General features: G+C 41.8%; 1 long non-coding RNA gene across 1 annotated transcript in view; it reads left to right on the top strand.

Annotated features, from left to right (window-relative positions):
- Positions 1 to 19226, top strand: part of LOC115096256 — a 53440-nt gene that overhangs the window by 10698 nt on the left and 23516 nt on the right. The gene's annotated exons all lie outside the window — the stretch shown is intronic.

Raw genomic sequence — 19226 nt, 5'->3', positions numbered from 1 at the left:
TAACTAGAAGTGTAAAGTCACAAATTTATTAGAAGATCCAAAGCTGTAAAATGGTTTGTAAATATTTATATCAAATTTCCATCTTTGATCAGTAAAAGCTGAGCTGGAAATCATCACTTGCTTCCAGTGTAATTAGTACTGAGACTTAAAATATTGACTTAATTGTGGAACAGTGCTTAGGGCCTAGAAGACTTTCATAGAGGCTTAACATCAGGAAAGGAATGTTACACACTTAAGCCCACAACTTGAGTTGCAGTCTTTGGGGTCCTATGAAGGGACAGTAGCCCAGGGGGTTACATATATTAAAATCTAGCAAGGGCAACATTAGTTATTATGAAAATAAAAATATTGACTTTTTGGACAAAGTGATATACTTTATGTCATAAGAACAGTATGCTGCTTCTACATATTGCTTGTCATAAAGGTACTTTACAAACTGATAATGTCATTTGCAACAGACGGCACAATGAAACTGAATGTGCAAATAGTAGGTGGTCACAAGTATTGCATAATTAACATCTGTGAACATTTGCCAGGATTATTCTATGATTTCTACATTTTGTCTAATTTTCTCCTGCACCATCTGTTTGCTAATGATCCTCACAGGTGGTTGACTTAACGATTACTTAACATCTTTTGATTCAGTTTCTTATACAGTAAGTATCATACACTAAAAGATGAAGAATTTAAGTACAATTTGACCGTATTGTTATGGTGGTTATTGACAAAGAACAAGAGTAATATATTAAGGCATGTAAAGAAAAAATGTTTTCTAAAACTGAAGATTTTCTCACTTGTATGCACTAAATATTAGACATTTGCTCAGGTAAAATCTCCCACATGTGCCAAAATGGATGCACCATCACCTCAGTTAAGTCTCTTCCACTCAAAACTGCATTAAACAAGTATATCTGTAAAAATCTCAGTCACTGCACACAATCGGTACTGTTAAAAATGCAATCTTTATTTCAAGTGCCTAAATTTACCACGCTATAGTTGTAGTAAAATTTATAATAAGCATATGTTCAGACAAGCATGCTAGAGCAGGTGTTCTAGGATTAATAATAATAATAATAATAATAATAATAATAATATTCATTCTCTACTCCTTTTGCAGCCAAGATCCTGAGTTGCTAAACTTTATCACTGTGAAGGGCACAACCTGCCTGCCACCCCATGTCCTAGCATCCTTTCCTCTGAGCATGCTAAAATAGTGCCCCAATCTCTGACCCTGAACCAAGGCCCATAATGTGAGGTCAGCAGTGATTGAGCTGCCGTGGTGACCAAGAGTCACATTAGGGGCTGGGGCAGACAGGGTCAGGATGTTCTGGGGGCCTCATAAAGGCCAAACACGGGCTGGCTTGGCCTCTTTCTGCTGTCTAGGAGGAAAAGGAATGTGGGCATGGGGAAAGCAGGGTGGGGAAACAGTGAATTAGGGGGTGGGGTGCTAGGGCCATAAGATGTGGCTGGGAAGAGTTGTGTTGTATTATGTAACCCCCAGATTGAGATCTTTCTTGAGGAGTCCATAGGGTAGATACTTTAACTTTTTCCAACACGTTACCTTCTTGTTATGTAACTCCAATATATACAGTTGGGGGGGGGGGGGGGGGGGGGGGGGAGAGGGACGATAACATACTAGGCTCTGGATGCTATTTTCAACTTCTCTATAGGCACTGGTAATTATCGTGCTGGGAACAGTCTGCTGTTCCAGCACAACTTTACTGAAAGGCTTATTTAAAAGTGAAACATGATATTTCTTACAATATTCTTGCCTTTTTGCAACATCCAGAGAACAAAGTGACTTGTGGTAAAATCTGTGACTATGAATTTCTTCAATAATGAAACCGTCCTGCTCTACTCTGATGGTAGCTGAGGTTCTTTCCTGGGATGTCCACACTAGCGGGTTAGCTGACTCAGACACCCTGGTATCAACACTTTACTCCTGATATACCTGAAAGATACCTCTTCACTCCAGTCTTTGGATACCGAGTAGAGATGTGAATCGGAACCGGTATCGGTTCGGATTCCGGTTCTGATTCACATCGTGAAATTTTTATCTTGCAGTCCGATTGGGTTTTTTTTTTTTTTTTTTTTTTTTTTTTTTTTTATCGGCTGCGCCCGAGCCGATAACCAAAAAATACAGCCGACTCTTTAAAATGAGTTTGTTAGTATCCCCCCACCCTCTGGAACCCCCCCCCCCCCCCAAATTTTAAATACCTGGTGGTCCAGCGGGGGTCCCGGGAGAATTCTCCTGTGCTCGGGCTGTCGGCTGCCAGTAAACAAAATGGCGCCGATGGCCCTTTGCCCTTAGCATGTGACAGGGTATCCGTGCCATTGGCCAGTCCCTGTCACATGGTAGGAGCAATGGATGGCTGGCACCATCTTTAAAAATGGCGCGGGCCTTCCAGTGCACCTACCATGTGACAGGGGCCGACCAATGGCACCGATAGCCCCTGTCACATGGTAAGAGCAAAGGGCCATCGGCGCTTTTGATTAGTGGCAGCCGACAGTATGAGTGTGGGAGAATGCTCCCGGGACCCCTGCTAGACCACCAGGTATTTAAACATTTTTTATGGGGGGGGGGGTCCGGAGGGTGGGGGGATACTAACAAACTCATTTTAAAGGGTCAGGTTGTGTTTTTAGGTTGTGTCCTTTCTTCCTGCCCCCCCCCCCCCATAATGATAAGAAAACCCACTAAATTAATCGTGGGGTTTCCTATCGCTATCGGGGACCCCCCGATATCTGACGATTTTGAAAATATCGGACGATATTTTCAATCGTCAGATAAATGATTCACATCCCTAATACCGAGTAAGTATTTAGAGTAGTTAAGCACTTGAGAGATGCTACTTCATTTCTCTTCCTTACTCCTTTTACTTCTTATAGATGCTGGCTGAGTCTGAGTTCTCTTCAGAGTTTGGTTAAGTGGGTGCTGTAACTCTCAGTTGGAGATAAGCAGATAAACAAGATAAAATCACTCGCAATGTTCAAAATGGAAGTGAGGGTGGAAAAACATCCTTCTAAGAAGATCCAAAATAAGTCAGTTGAGAGGACTGGAGGCAGTGGAGGCAGTGCATGCAAATCTATCTCATGAACATTCATTGTGGATATCCTGAAAATCTTGCCTGTTTATGATTCTCGAGGACCGGGGTTGGCCACCCTTGTTATATATAGGAGCAAGCAGCAATCACTGCAGTAGGCTCACAAGGGAGGGAGTGCTGTAAAATAGATGATAAGCTTCTCTATGGTTACTCTACCTTCCCAGTCTGGCCACCAAGCTATACTTTAGTAAGGAACCTAATGATATCTTATATATATCGTATAACACTCTCCTTACCTTATAAAGTATCCACACATCCTGTAATAAACTTTGGTGCATCACAGAGTTGAAAAGACCAATGTTAGATGCCTGTCTGGACTTCCACCTGCTACTCTGCATAAATTCCTATACTAACTTATGCCTATAGAAATACAATTTCAAAGACTTAGGTCTTTTATTGAGATAAAAATAGTCAGCTCCCCTAAATCAGCGAGTAGATTTTTAGCCACATAGTCAACATTCAGACAAAATGTATTTGGGTTCCTTGTGTTTGAAAATCAGCTGGATTTGTGTAGGCTGAAAAGAACATGTACATTGCCAATTATACACTCCATTGAAAATTAACCCAATAATCGTTCTGAGCCACTAAAGCCCCAAATACCTTAGCACCAATAACAAACTGTTTTAGCTTGCACAGTAAATAGTGTCATAGCCAATAAAAGCCCAATAGTCGGCGCCAATTGTCCAGCTAAGTTCAGACTTAGATGGATGAATGGCAGAATTTAAAATTCCTGCCATGCTAACTGGTCCCAAGTGATCCGGGTAACTTTTAATTCAGCTAAAACATTATCAGGCTATCTTGGGACGAAGATGGGGACATTCCTGGGTGGATCCATTTATTTGGCTAAGCTGGCCAGATAAACGCCAATTTTCAGTGTTATCTGGCTAAGAGCCAGATTCATTAAGACTTTTCTCCCATTTTATATCTATGGGAAAAACCCTTAGTGAATCAGATACTAAGTTAGCCAGCTAACTTTAGGAAGGCATGAAAGCAGTTTTAAAGTTAGATGGAAAATCTTATCAGACTAATTTTGAGATTGCCATATTATTTTCAGTGGTGCGGGCAAGCCACTGATGAATATCTGTTAGCCAGATAAATGTATCTGGTTAATTTATGTGTTCACCACACTATTGAATATTGACCTCTAAAAGCTTTTCATGCATGCTAAATCAACCACTAACATTTTAATGTGGGAATACTAAAGCAAAGTAGTTATTTGCATACTAATGAGCAAAATAGTATGCAGATGAAATGTGTAATGAGCATGCTATAGTTATCCCCTAGCCTCTAAATCACATGCTATTTAGCTAATGCTCACTAACACAAAAAACTTATCTTCCATTTCGGAACAAATGTTAAGCACTGATTATACATGCTATAATTTCCACTTGCTGACCAGAGGCAGTTTTGGAGGAAAATGAAGGCATTTTGGCTACTACAGCAGGAAATGATGTAGCAAGATTGGAGGAGAGCAGAAACAGTAGAAGGACAGAGACAAAAGATAAAGGGGGCCGATGTAATAAGCCACACTAACAGGCCGATACAGTAAAGTAGGGATGTGAATCGTTTTAGGACGATTAAAATTATCGTTATAAATCGTTAGAATCGTGAGCCGGCACACTAAAACCCCCTAAAACCCACCCCCGACCCTTTAAATTAAATCCCCCACCCTCCCGAACCCCCCCCAAATGAGTTAAATAACCTGCGGGTCCAGCGGCGGTCCGGAACGGCAGCGGTCCGGAACGGGCTCCTGCTCCTCAATCTTGTTGTCTTCAGCCGGCGCCATTTTCCAAAATGGCGGCGAAAAATGGCGGCGGCCATAGACGAACACGATTGGACGGCAGGAGGTCCTTCCGGACCCCCGCTGGACTTTTGGCAAGTCTCGTGGGGGTCAGGAGGCCCCCCACAAGCTGGCCAAAAGTTCCTGGAGGTCCAGCGGGGGTCAGGGAGCGATTTCCCGCCGCGAATCGTTTTCGTACGGAAAATGGCGCCGGCAGGAGATCGACTGCAGGAGGTCGTTCAGCGAGGCGCCGGAACCCTCGCTGAACGACCTCCTGCAGTCGATCTCCTGCCGGCGCCATTTTCCGTACGAAAACGATTCGCGGCGGGAAATCGCTCCCTGACCCCCGCTGGACCTCCAGGAACTTTTGGCCAGCTTGTGGGGGGCCTCCTGACCCCCACGAGACTTGCCAAAAGTCCAGCGGGGGTCCGGAAGGACCTCCTGCCGTCCAATCGTGTTCGTCTATGGCCGCCGCCATTTTTCGCCGCCATTTTGGAAAATGGCGCCGGCTGAAGACAACAAGATTGAGGAGCAGGAGCCCGTTCCGGACCGCTGCCGTTCCGGACCGCCGCTGGACCCGCAGGTTATTTAAGTCATTTGGGGGGGGGTTCGGGAGGGTGGGGGATTTAATTTAAAGGGTCGGGGGTGGGTTTTAGGGGGTTTTAATGTGCCGGTTTTGCGATTTTTCGATTTTTCACGATTTTTCACGATATTTTACCCCCCCAAACGGCAACAATACGATTCCCTCCCCCTCCCAGCCGAAATCGATCGTTAAGACGATCGAGGACACGATTCACATCCCTACAGTAAAGTGCGTCTGCGGTTACCCTGCTTCTAACCCGCTTTCTACTCACAATTTTGCCGCATTAGCCCAACCTGCGATTCACTATCCCTTTTAACCCATCCTTACCGTTTCTTTAAATCAATGGGTACCCCTTTCCGCCCACGGCATGTATATGAGATGTAAACGATCGGATTAGCTATTCCCCCCCATTCAGTAATGCGCGCCCCGACTATCGCCTTTTTAACCTGCAGTTTAGCCGCACGTTTAACCTGCTAATTTACCGCCTACCCCTGCGTTAGAGGCAGGGGTAAGGTTAGACGGCAAACTTTCCCCCAAAAGAAAACCTAAAAACCTAAAATCCCCTCCTCCCGAAGCGACTGGACATGTAAAATATGTAAAACCTAAAATCCCCTCCTCCCAAAGTGACCTGACATGTAAAATATGTGAATAAGTGTAACCAACCTACTTTTTGTTTCTTTTTCAGCCCTTTCAGCCTTCTCTGCCGTCCTCCGGAGGGGGCAGCCGGCGGCGAAATCGGCTTCCAGCGGCCCCCGCCGGCAAAGACGGACGAACGTACGCCTGTAGTGCACGTGCACTCAAGCCAATGAAAGCACATGGACGGGATTGCGTGACGTACGCCATGATGTCACGCACGCGCGTTCATGTGCTTTCATTGGCTTGAGCGCCCGTCAATTTGGGCGCTCTAGCCAGCGAAGTGCATGACGTCACGGTGTACGCTTTGCTGCCCCCGCCGGCTGCCCCCTCCGGAGGACGGCAGAGAAGGCTGAAAGGGCTGAAAAAGAAACAAAAAGTAAGTTGGTTACACTTATTCACATATTTTACATGTCGAGTCGCTTCGGGAGGAGGGGATTTTAGGTTTTTAGGTTTTCTTTGGTTAAAGTTGGGATCCACTTCCTGGTGCCTGTCATTTCAAATGTCATTTGAAATGACAGGTACCAGCGCACCCAGGATACTGTATAGGTGCTGTATAAAGCGCCTATACAGTAAAATGGTTTGCGCGGGCCTAATGCTTCACGGAAGCTTCTTGGACGCGGCTTGCATTTGCATGCGATTTTAATACAGTATCGAGCGGTAGGTGAGCCGGACTGTGCGTGCGGCAAACGCGGGTGTGCCCGGCACTAACGCAGCTCTTCCTACTGCTCCTTACTGTATCGGCCTGTAAGTCATCTGTGGGTTTTTACGTGGGTTTTGGCGCTAACCTTACCGACCAATGGCACCGGTAGCCCCTGTGACATAGTAAGGGCAAAGGCTATCGGCACCATTTTGAATACTGGCAGCAGACGGCCCGAGTGCAGGAGATGGCTCCAGGACCCCCGCTGGACCACCAGGGACTTTTGTCAAGTCTTGGGGGGGGGGGGGCTCCTGACCTCCCAAGACTTGCCAAAAGTCCCTGGTGGTCAGCGGGGGTCCTGGAGCCATCTCCTGCACTCGGGCTGTCAGCTGCCAGTATTCAAAATGGCACCGATAGCCTTTGCCCTTACTATGTCACAAGGGCTACCGGTGCCATTGGTCGGCCCCTGTCACATGATAGGAGCACAAGATCACTCTACTGGGTCATCCTAAGACAGATGTAATTCAGAGGTTCTGCATGAACTCGGGGGTCATTATGATCAGCTGAGCAACCATAGCAGTGCAGGGCCCCCCCAAGGTGCAGAGCCCAGGGCGGTTGCCCCTCTTTGCCCCACTCCCAAGGACAGCCCTGTCTCTGAGAGGCCAAAGATGGTTTCTAGTTCCATGATGGCACAATGCATTACCTCCTTGTGGTCAGCTGATAAGGACAAGCACAACTGTCTCTTTTCTTGCTATGATGTCGCTGTACCTTGGCTACTTTCTTCTGGATTGTGCACTTGCAGACATGGTATAGAAGTTTGATTTGCTTAATGTTCCTGGGCATCACGTCTTAGTTGCACATTTGTGCTGTTATCAGTTTTCAGATGTACTTCTTCTCCCAGTTAGGGACTTCCTTGTTGAATCTTTATTGAACAGGATGCTGTAATTGTCTATAAACCACTGGGAGTGACGCCGAATGTGAAACTGGTTACAGAAGAAATAAAGTACTGTTTGTCTCTCCCGACGCAGCCTCATGGCGAAACATGGGTCCGTGTCGGGGACCCGCTTTGAATTATATCCTGTTATAACACTGTGGAGTTGCCATTTCAAAAGAATACATTTCCTCACTCAAAATTATGGGTGGACATTGAATTTATCCTGCACATTCTCCTGGTTTATTTGATTGTTTGCATGCAGCAGTGCTCTCTCTTGTTTTTTGTAATTGTCTATAATACATTTAGTATCTATTGTTCTCCTTACTGCTATAATTGAGCATCTGTAAATATGTTCTTGCCTTGGCACCACTAGCATCTTGCCTGGCTCCTCCAGCTCCTCTTGCTGCCCTTGCATTGCTAATCAGTTCAGTAGGACCTCCCTGCTTCTCTGCTATTTCCTCCTGTACCCTTCTTCTATCTCCTCCACCACCTCCTATCTTTTTCTGCTCCCTTCTTTCCCTTCTCCCTGTGCCTACTGGGCCTTAACCCTGATCTCTACTCTCTACCTTCATGACCTAATTACAATTCTCCTTCTTGTCTCCCTCCACTATCTCCTCCCTCTCCAGCACTTCACCGTTCTTCTTCACTATCATGATCTATCCCTTCATACTCATTGCACCCCTCTCCCTGACCTCACCACTTGATCTCATAACCACACTCTCGGCATGCATATACCCTTAGCATGTCCAAGTACCCAGATTGTCATGAGACCAGAGAAACATCCTCATAAAGACAGCAAAAGACAAAGATCAAACAATAGGAAGGGAAACAGGACAGGGTTCAAAAAGCATAAGACACCGATTACAGAGCTTTCACAAGATCAGTTTCTTTTGAATCTAAATTTAAGCCTGTACACCCAGTTACAGTTGCTGTTCCTTATGTCCAGAGCGCTAGCTTCAATTTCTTATTTCTTTGACTAGAGGAAGCAAAGCTGAGAGAAGAACAACACTGTGCATGTACTAAATGGCAAGCTTAAAAGCCATAGAACACAGAACTATTAATGCTGAATCATTATTTCCTTCTAGCATACATGCTAAAGTTTTGTGGAATTTTTTTTTAATCAACTGTGTGCTCTGTATGTCATTTTGTAATAAACAATGCAAAATGTGATTGTTGTGTGTATGCTAAAACATTTTAGCATATAGCTTAGTGAATTGCACCCATTACATTTGTGATCTCTTCTTGGCATTTTGGCTAATACTGGTGTAGGGTCTGAGCCAGATGTTGAAGAAAGTCCTTCTTGATTTCTTTCTGAGACTGAGAAGTTGTAAAATATTGGGGGTTAAAGTCCTGCCATCTGACCCCACTGAAGATGTGATTATAGCCAAAACCAGAGGATTAATCTATTAAAAGATATAATGTATTTGTACTAAACAGGGAGGGTAACTTGAAACAACTGCGCATGGCAGCATATACATATGTATGAGGCCACGTGCGGTTTTACCATAGTATTTTATAAAGTGCATATCACATATGCGCATATTATAAAATACACTTATATTTTACCTAAAACGTAAATGTGTATGCAGACCAATGCATGGCTATATGCAATGCATTGAAACCACGCATTTCGATGCATTGAATGCATGTACTTTAACCCCTATTTTTAAAATATATGCACATTTTTTTTACTTGCAAAAATAAAGTACAACTCGCTTGCACGAGTCAGTATTTTCAAATGTAGATTGATGTTTTTTTTAAAACATACTCGTATAAATGAAATTACCAGTTTAACTAATTAGTTCACCAGTTTGCCCATTCCTTTTCCAGGTCATTGAGGTCTTCCTGGTTCTTCAGCCTGAACTCCCCCCAGTTCACCTAGACTCCTCACCCAATCAGTACTACACCCTGAACATGTTTATTATCACTTACACTAGATTATTAGCAATTGTCAAAATACGTAAGTTGGAAAATGTATGTAAGCAAATATATTTTAAAATAGCAACTTTTGCATGTAACTATTGGTCCTGATTCACCAAAAAGGAAATATCTACTAAAATGAACATTCAAATAGGAATGCCACTCACCAAAAATATTAAATTTTAAGTATATAACTGCATCATCAAGCCTGACAGCGTGCTCCCTGTGTTTTCAAAGCGGGGGCAGCCCGGTCTTCTAATCACTTGCGGTCATAATTTTTCAAATTTTTCTTTTTTTATCTGTTTTTCTTTAAAGACAATTTTTGCATATATTCTTGCATGTATAGTCACTGTTTGCAATTCTCAAAACAGCTCAGTATGTATAATCACTGTTTACAATTCTTAAATCAGCTCGACAACCGGCCGATGTTTCGCAGAAAAGACTGCTTCATCAGGAGCTGCAGTTAGTGAAAATCTAATTCCTTAAAGGTAGAACATTCCATGTAAAAATAGCACTGTTCCATATATTCTCATTCAAATTTTCTTGTCAAATCAGTTCCTATATGGAAACAATATAATGTTAAAAGCCATATCTTGTAACTATACTTGTATTACTTATCTGGGGTTGGCATAGAATCAAACCTTCTAGCAGGACGACCATCGTCTCAAAACCTGTTTAGACAGAAGGAACAGAGACCATCTTTACGGCAGACATCAGCTTATAAACAGGCCACATCCAATCATAGTAGAGGAACGTCATTGCTCACTATGATGCAATCATCAAGTTTTCTTCACAAAAATACATTCAATTCAAGTTCAGCGTTCAGACCTCTGGGATGTAGAGTGTCTAAGCAATGTATCCATCTTTGTTCAGCCTGAATCAATTTTTTGTTCATGTCTCTTCCATGCCAGTGTGGTAGAACCTGTTCTAAAACACAAAAACGTAATTCAGCAAATGTATGTCCTTTTTCAAGGCAATGGGTGACTATAGGTGCATTTAAACGCTGCGTGACTAAGCTGGAGCGATCTTCAATCACTCTTGTTCGCAATTGTCGTGTGGTTTTTCCCACATAGGTCATTTCACACGGACATTGGATGATATATCTCACCCCCTTTGATTTACATGTAGTATGTTGCTTCAGCTTAATTTAAAATTTGTGGATCTTTAAATTGAATCTGAGTAGTCACAAGCATGTTTGCACAAACTGAGCATGTCCCACAAGCTGCATGTGAGCCAACACTATGTTTCAATGGATAAACTGTTGAGTCTGAATGTACCAGCTGATCCTTTAAACTTGAGCCTTTCGTATATGTGAACCTTGGTCTTAGCTCAAATTCCTCATATAGCTGCAACATATGCCAATTTCGATGGATCACATTTTTAAACACTGACACCTTGGGAGAAAAAGGAATTACATAAGTCAACATGTCTTCTGCTGGTTTTTTTTTTGGTAGAAACAGCCAATCCTGATTTGTGTATTTGGCTTGAAGATATGCTCGTTTGATACACCGTCTTGGGTATCCTCTATTCAAAAAACGTTCACTTAAAATTGCTGCTTGATGAAGATAATCTTCTTGAGATGAGCAGAGACGTCAAATCCTAAAAAATTGCCCAGTCGGCAAATTTTCTTTCAGGCTCCGCAGATGTGCACTACTGAAATATAATAAAGTGTTACTGCTCACTGGCTTATGGTAAACAGAAGTTTTGAATCCATTCGGTAATTTAATGATTGGGATGTCCAAAAAGGTAATTATATGTGTTTGAAAGGTTGCTGTAAATTGAAGGCATGCATTACGCAAATTTAACCAAACCAAAAAATCATTAAACATCTGTTGAGTTCCTTGCCATAAGATCAGGATATCGTCTATGTAACGTCTCCATGCAAAAATATTCTGAAAAAAAGGTTGAGTATCATTAATCCATGTCTGTTCAAAAAAACCCATATATAAATTGGCTAGATCTGGAGCCATAGTGGCACCCATTGCGGTACCACGTATCTGTTGAAAAAAATTTGTTTCCTATGCAAAAAAATGTTTTGTCAATGCAATATGTAATAAGAATTGTAAAAATTCAGAAGGGATGCGTTGTGGACGGGATCGAGATTCAAAATGAGTCATAGCAATCTCCATAATTTCGTCCTGTGGGATCGATGTATATAAAGACTCAACGTCCAAGGTTACTAGATGCAATCCACTGGTGTCACAGTGAATTCCTTCTAAAAACAGATCATCTGTTATGAATCCTTTACATATGAAGGTAATTTTGGCACAAAAGGAGTCAGAAAGACATCAACAAATTTGGAGAGAGGTTCCAATAGCGAGTCCCTACTTGAAACAATAGATCTCCCAGGAGGAATTTTAATGTCTTTATGAATTTTGGGCAAAAGATAAAAAATTGGAACAACAGGATGTTTCTTGATCAAAAAGTTAATCTCTTTTGATGTAAAAAAAAAAAACAAGTTTCTCTCCTCCTCGCACAACATCCTCAATTTCTTTTGATAAAAACATCGTAGGATCTTCTTGTAGAGGACAGTAGAACTCCCTATTAGACAACTGGTGATGTACCTCATTTGAATATTGGATTCTATCCATTAACACAATTTTACCACCTTTGTCTGTGGGTTTAATAATTAAATCAGAATTCTCCCATTGTTCTTATATGGCCAAAAATTCTTCTGATGTTAAATTACAAAATTTGTTGGTATCAGTAAATCGCTGACATAATTGACTTAAAACTAATTGATGAAATGCAAAAACGATTGGGACCGGCGGACCTGATGGACACCAAGTGGAAGGATTTTTTAAAACTGAAATATCTATACTTTGAGGTTGATCAGCAAAAAAAATGTTTTATGTGCAATTTTCTCACAAATTTGAATAAAGCTACTTCCAAATCAAACAATTTCGCTTTTGGAGTCGGTACAAAGGTGAGACTTTACTCAAAACACGTATATGTGCTGGAGATAGACTAACCTTAGATAAATTCAAAATTAAACATTCCGGTTGGTTTGAGACCGGGTTTGCCTGAAGTTGTATGCTGTCTTGTTTGTCCAAGGTTTGCCTCTGCTGCGATATGGTCGGCGGCTTGGCCGCCCTCGGGATCCTAAAAAACGTTGATCTTCTCCTTGTGAGTTAGAATCATCTCTCAGTCTTGGTTCTGATTCATCTCCAGAGGAATCATTGTATCTTCGTCTTTGCTTGTATTTAGACTGAATTTCATCACCAGAGGAGTCGTCGCTATTGGAATCAAAAGTGACCTTCTCGGCCTCTATTTTGTTTTTATCATTTACCATCCAGGGGTAAACATACCCTTTGGTATAGTCTTGTTCATCTCGATTAAACTTTTGTATCTTGCTTTTCTTAATTTCTGCCTGTAATTTTTCACTGGATTCCTTTAGGATAGACAACTGTTCATTATATACATCAGCATCTACCGATACAGATAAATCATCTTTAATCGCATTGATCTCTTGTTGAATCTCATTGTCATTTTTCTGCGCAGTTCTACATTTATTAAGAACTAGCGGTATCCGGCCATGCGTTGCAGTGGCAGAGTCAGGTTCTTTACCCTCCCTCCCCCTTCCCCTTGCTCATTTACCTCAGTCACTCATTCTCCTCCCCCTTGGTCACTCATCCCCCTTCCCTCCCCTGTCCCCACTCCAACTGTCTCCCCTCACACTCACTTCTCCCCTCATTCTCCCTCCCCTGACACTCACCTCCCCCCTTCACTGTCACCTCCCCCGCCTACTGCCTACCCTTCAGATCAGAAAACCTTTGTATTTCTATTTCTGTGGGAACCCCACCCCCCCCCCCAATCCCAACAGCGTGTCTGCATGTAATTCAATGTATTTTTGTGAAGAAAACTTGATGATTGCGTCATAGGGCCTCATTTTCTAAGCGGCTCACACGCGAAAAGTCCCTTATTGAGTGCGATACCAGGATGGGGGCGGAGTCGAGGTGGAGTCGGCCCCGGAAGAGGAGGAGTCGGGGTGTCATCGGGGCCGACTCTGCGCCGACGCCGCGGACAGCGAAAAGGTAAGGCCCTTTTTGCGTCCTATTTCGCTCCCAATAGCTACACCTCCTATGGTGGCGCTATTGGGTGCGAAACCGGCAGCGATCGCACCGCGACGGTGTGATCGCTGCCGGCTAGTGCAGGCCTGCCCCCCCCTGTTTCAGCCCCCCACCCCTCATTTCCTAAAGTATTGCAGGCCTGCGATACTTTAGAAAATGAGGCCCATAGTGAGCAATGACGTTCCTCTACTATAATTGGATGTTGCCTGTTTATAAGCTGACGTCTGCCGTAAAGATGGTCTCTGTTCCTTCTGTCTAAACAGGTTTTGAGACGATGGTCGTCCTGCTAGAAGTTTTGATTCTATGCCAACCCCAGATAAGTAATACAAGTATAGTTACAAGATATGGCATTTGACATTGTTTTGTCTCCATATAGGAACTGATTTGACAAGAAAATTTGAATGAGAATATATGGAATAGTGCTATTTTTGCATGGAATGTTCTACCTTTAAGGAATTAGATTTTCACTAACTTCAGCTCCTGATGAAGCAGTCTTTTCTGCGAAACATCGGCTGGTTGTCGAGCTGATTTGAGAATTGCAAACAGTGATTATACATACTGAGCTGTTTTGAGAATTGCAAACAGTGACTATATATGCAAGAATATATGCAAAAATTGTCTTTAAAGAAAAACAGATAAAAAAAGAAAAATTTGAAAAATTATGACCGCGAGTGATTAGAAGACCGGGCGGCCCCCGCTTTGAAAACACAGGGAGCACGCTGTCAGGCTTGATGATGCGGTAATATACTTAAAATTTAATATTTTTGGTGAGTGGCATTCCTATTTGAATGTTCATTTTAGTAGATATTTCCTTTTTGGTGAATATTGTTCAGTAAGTGGAAATTGAGATAAGTTCTTTTTTCTTGACTATTGGTCCTGACCCATTTCACCCCTATATTACCCCTTTTCTGCACACATATATATGCACATAAAAGTAAAAATATGCAAATATTTTGAACATTCATTAAATACGGAATATGCGACTAGTGGCTACTTATGTGCATATATTCTAATTTTTACATATGTAATGATTTGAAAATTCACCTTAAATTGTTTTATTTACTTTATATACATATAGCATCTGCTGGTCACAGAGAACATGGTAATTGTCAATGGAAGGATAAAGTATAACTGCACAAATAATATTTTGCATTTAGACTTCCTTTTTAAGGCTTTCAGCATTATAGATTGTTAAATCTTCACTTATGCATTGATAGTAAGATATTGTGTTTATTTAAGACTTGTTTTGTTCAGTCTCTCTTGTTAGATTGATTTAATAAGGTAGACAAGTATGAACTTTTTTCTACTTTGGTTTTTTAATATTTCTATTGCAATTCTTTCAATGAAATATACTTTTGTACTTTCATAAAAGCTTCACTGAATTGTCAGTGTCTCTATAAATTCATGAACATAACTCCTATTGGAAATTGTCTTCTATACAATATGTTTTTAACATTTATTTGCATTTTCATTTCAGTTGTCATTACCTTCTAGCTTCTTTCAATGTGGTTTGCTCCTATACATTTTTTTCAAATGCATTCAGTTCATAGCAATTGCTTGGCAAAGAATAGCATGAAATATACTGACTTTGGAAATTGCAAGGCATGGTGATAATATATCTTTCGAAGCCTGTTTTGCAAAACTGAATAGCAAAGTAGCTTCAAAATTCTGATCTTTATGTATTGTGCTCTATAAGACATAAAATAGGAGCTATATAATTTAGAAAGTGCTTAGACATTATTTCATATTACCTATGCGTGTATTATGTTAGGACAATGCTCAATGAGCAATTTGTTGGAAACATATAATCTATGGTTTATTACTGAAAGATAACACTGAACAGCTTATCTCTGGCACCACCAATTAGGTAGCACAGGCATAAATGAGAAAGATTTGTTCTCTCATTATTTATGATTGTGGACCCAATTCACTCTTGGTCTTTTTGGATTCTGGAAGGTGAATACAAGTGGAAATTCAGGTTTTTAGCATTAGAAACTACTATAAAATAATCAATTCAGGAATTATCATGGTGTTACAATTATACATTTCAAAAATAAAAAAAATCCTGGGTGTGCAGGTAGCTGAGACACCACAAATGTTATTTGGCAGTAGAAGAGGACCAGAAGGCTCATCTACATACTGTTCCCAGCATCCCCTGAGAGAGAACACCAGAGGTAACAGCAAGTGATCCAGGCTTTGAACCCCACAGCTCCAGCTTCCAGAGACCCTGCACCCTTTTCAGTAGAAGGAGACCCAGAGCGTGTGCATCTCAAACTTTTCAATCTTTTTAGTGAGCATCAACTTAATGTTGATTGAAGAGGATTGGTAAGAATAGCTTTAGAAAATCTCAGGACTTAAAAAAGTTTGGAGAGAGATGAAATAGTGGGATATATATTCTTTAGAGTCTATATGTGTCTGAGATAATAAGCAAGCCAGAGGGAGTTAATTCTAGTGTCTGTCTTTTCCACCACCCACCCCTAGCTCAACCTTTGATTTTTAGGCAAGAGGCACTTTCTCATTAAAAATCAATCAGGATCTTATCTAAATCATACTATTGCACCAGCCCTTATTAACAATAGAAAATTAATTAGAAAATACACCTATAAATTTGAAGTTCTCTAATTCCAACTTCCTTAGTAACCTAAACTTAAGTAGGAACTCAACAAACATAAGATGAAAGCAGCAGTCCAGCAGCAAGAGGGGGGCTTTCCAGTCTTTTGCATTGAGTGTCACATGTATGATTTTTTTACCTGACAATCAGGTCGATACAGTAACGTTGAGTTAAAGATTCCCGGTCTGTAACGTCTCGTGGGGGTCAGGAGGCCCCCCCACAAGCTGGCCAAAAGTTCCTGGAGGTCCAGCGGGGGTCAGGGAGCGATTTCCCGCCGCGAATCGTTTTCGTACGGAAAATGGCGCCGGCAGGAGATCGACTGCAGGAGGTCGTTCAGCGAGGCGCCGGAACCCTCGTACGGAAAATGGCGCCGGCCATATGCGTTTGGCCGGCGCCATTTTCCGTACGAAAACGATTCGCGGCGGGAAATCGCTCCCTGACCCCCGCTGGACCTCCAGGAACTTTTGGCCAGCTTGTGGGGGGCCTCCTGACCCCCACGAGACTTGCCAAAAGTCCAGCGGGGGTCCGGAAGGACCTCCTGCCGTCCAATCTTTTTCGTCTATGGCCGCCGCCATTTTTCGGCGCCATTTTGGAAAATGGCGCCGGCTGAAGACGACAAGATTCAGGAGCAGGAGCCCGTTCCAGACCGCTGCCGTTCCGGACCGCCGCTGGACCCGCAGGTTATTTAAGTTATTGGGGGGGGGGTTCGGGAGGGTGGGGGATTTAATTTAAAGGGTCGGGGGTGGGTTTTAGGGGGTTTTAGTGTGCCGGCTCACGATTCTAACGATTTATAACGATAAATCGTTAGAATCTGTATTGTATTGTGTTCCATAACGGTTTAAGACGATATTAAAATTATCGGACGATAATTTTAATCATCCTAAAACGATTCACATCCCTACAATGCAATGATAAATGATGGTGCAGGGAAGAGGGATTACATTTTGTAAGGAACTGGGGAACCTTTTGGGGAAGACTTTTCTGAAAGGATGGGCTCTACCTTAACCAGAGAGGAACAAGGCTGCTGGCGTTAACTTTTAAAAAGGAGATAGAGCAGTTTTTAAACCAGAACAAGGGAGGAATCTGACAATCACTCAGCAGTGCATGGTTCAGAGTAATGTATCTTTGAAGGATACTAATGAAATAGGAGAGCTGGTGCATGCCAAGAGAGAGGTTCCAGTAAAAGCAAAAGTAGTTCATGTGCCTATAAGTAGAGAATCACCTGAGCTAAAGAATTCCAAATTATCCCTATCAACTGAAAAGCAGGTTGTTAATACAAACAAAAAACACACTTTAAAATGTCAGTATGCCAATGCCAGAAGCCTAAGAAGTAAGATGGGAGAATTAGAGTGTATAGCAGTGAATGATGAGAAAGACATTATTGGCATCTGAGAGACCTGGTGGAAGGAGGATAACCAATGGGACAGTGCTATATCAGGGTACAAATAATATTGCAATGATAGGGAGGATCAACTTGGTGGGGGTGTGGCATTTTATGTCTGGGATGGTATAGAATCCAACATGATAAAGATCATACAAGAGACTAAATTCTCAGTAAAATTTATATGGGTAGAAATCCCATGTGTATTGGGTAAGAGTATAAGGATAGGAGTGTATTTACATCCACCTGGCCAAAATGGTCAGGCAGATGATGAAATGCTAAACGAAATCAGGGAAGCTAACCAATTTGGCAGTGCAGTAAAAATGGGAGATTTCAATTACCCTAATATTGGCTGGTGAAATGTAACAGGACATGCTAGAGACATAAAATTCCTAGATGGAATAAATGACTGCTTCATGGAGCAATTGGTTCAGGAACCATTGAGAAAGGGAGCTATTTTAGATTTAATTCTTAGTAGAACACAGGATTTGGTGAGAGAGGTAATGGTGGAAGGGCCACTTGGCAATGTAATCATAACATGGTCAAATTTGAAATAATGACTGGAAAGGGAACAATATGTAAATCTACAGCTCTAACACAAAGTTTTCAAAAGGGATAAAATGAGGAAAATAATTAGAAAAAAACGGAAAGGTACAGCTGCAAAGGTTAAAAGTGTACATCAGGCATGGGCATTGTTTAAAAATACGATCTTAGAAGCGCAGACCAGATGTATTCCTCGCATTAAGAAAGGTGGAGGGAAGGCAAAATGATTACCATGGTTAAAAATTGAGATGAAAGAGGCTATTTTAGCTAGAAAAAACCTTCAAAAATTCGAAGAAGGATCCATCTGAAGAAAATAGGAAAAAGCATAAACATTGTCAAGTTAAGTGTAAAACATTGATAAGGCAGACTAAGAGAGAATTTGAAATAAAGTGGACTCTAGAGGTAAAAACTCATAAAAATGTTTTAAAATATATCTGAAGCAAGAAACCTGTTAGGGAGTCGGTTGGACCATTAGATGACCGAAGGGTTAAAGGGGCTCTTAGGGAAGTTAAGGCCATTGCAGAAAGACTAAATTAATTTTTTGCTTCTGTGTTTACTAATAAGGATATTGGGGAGATACCGGTTCCAGAGATGGTTTTCAAGGGTGATGAGTCAGATGAACTGAACCAAATCACTGTGAACCTGGAAGATGTAGTAGGCCAGATTGATAAACTAAAAGGTAGAAAATCATCTAGACCAGATGGTATGCATCCCAGGGCTCGGAAGGAACTACAAAATGAAATTTTAAATCTATTAGTTACAATTTGTAACCTATCATTAAAATCATCCATTGTACCTGAAGACTGGAGGGTAGCCAATGTAACCCCAATATTTAAAAAGGGCTCCAGGGGTGATCTAGGAAACTATAGACCAGTGAGCCTGATTTCAGTGCTGGGAAAAATAGTGTAAACTATTTTAAAGATCAAAATCACAGATGATATTGAAAGCCATGGTTTGATGGAATACAGTCAGCATGGATTTATCCAAGGGAAGTCTTGCCTCACATATCTGCTTCATTTTTTTTTTGTTG

The sequence above is a fragment of the Rhinatrema bivittatum genome, chromosome 7 (genome assembly GCF_901001135.1).
Source record: "Rhinatrema bivittatum chromosome 7, aRhiBiv1.1, whole genome shotgun sequence".
NCBI classification, from domain to species: Eukaryota; Metazoa; Chordata; class Amphibia; order Gymnophiona; family Rhinatrematidae; genus Rhinatrema; species Rhinatrema bivittatum.
Note: the sequence above shows the minus strand (reverse complement) of the source record. Positions and strands in the feature narration are given on the sequence as shown.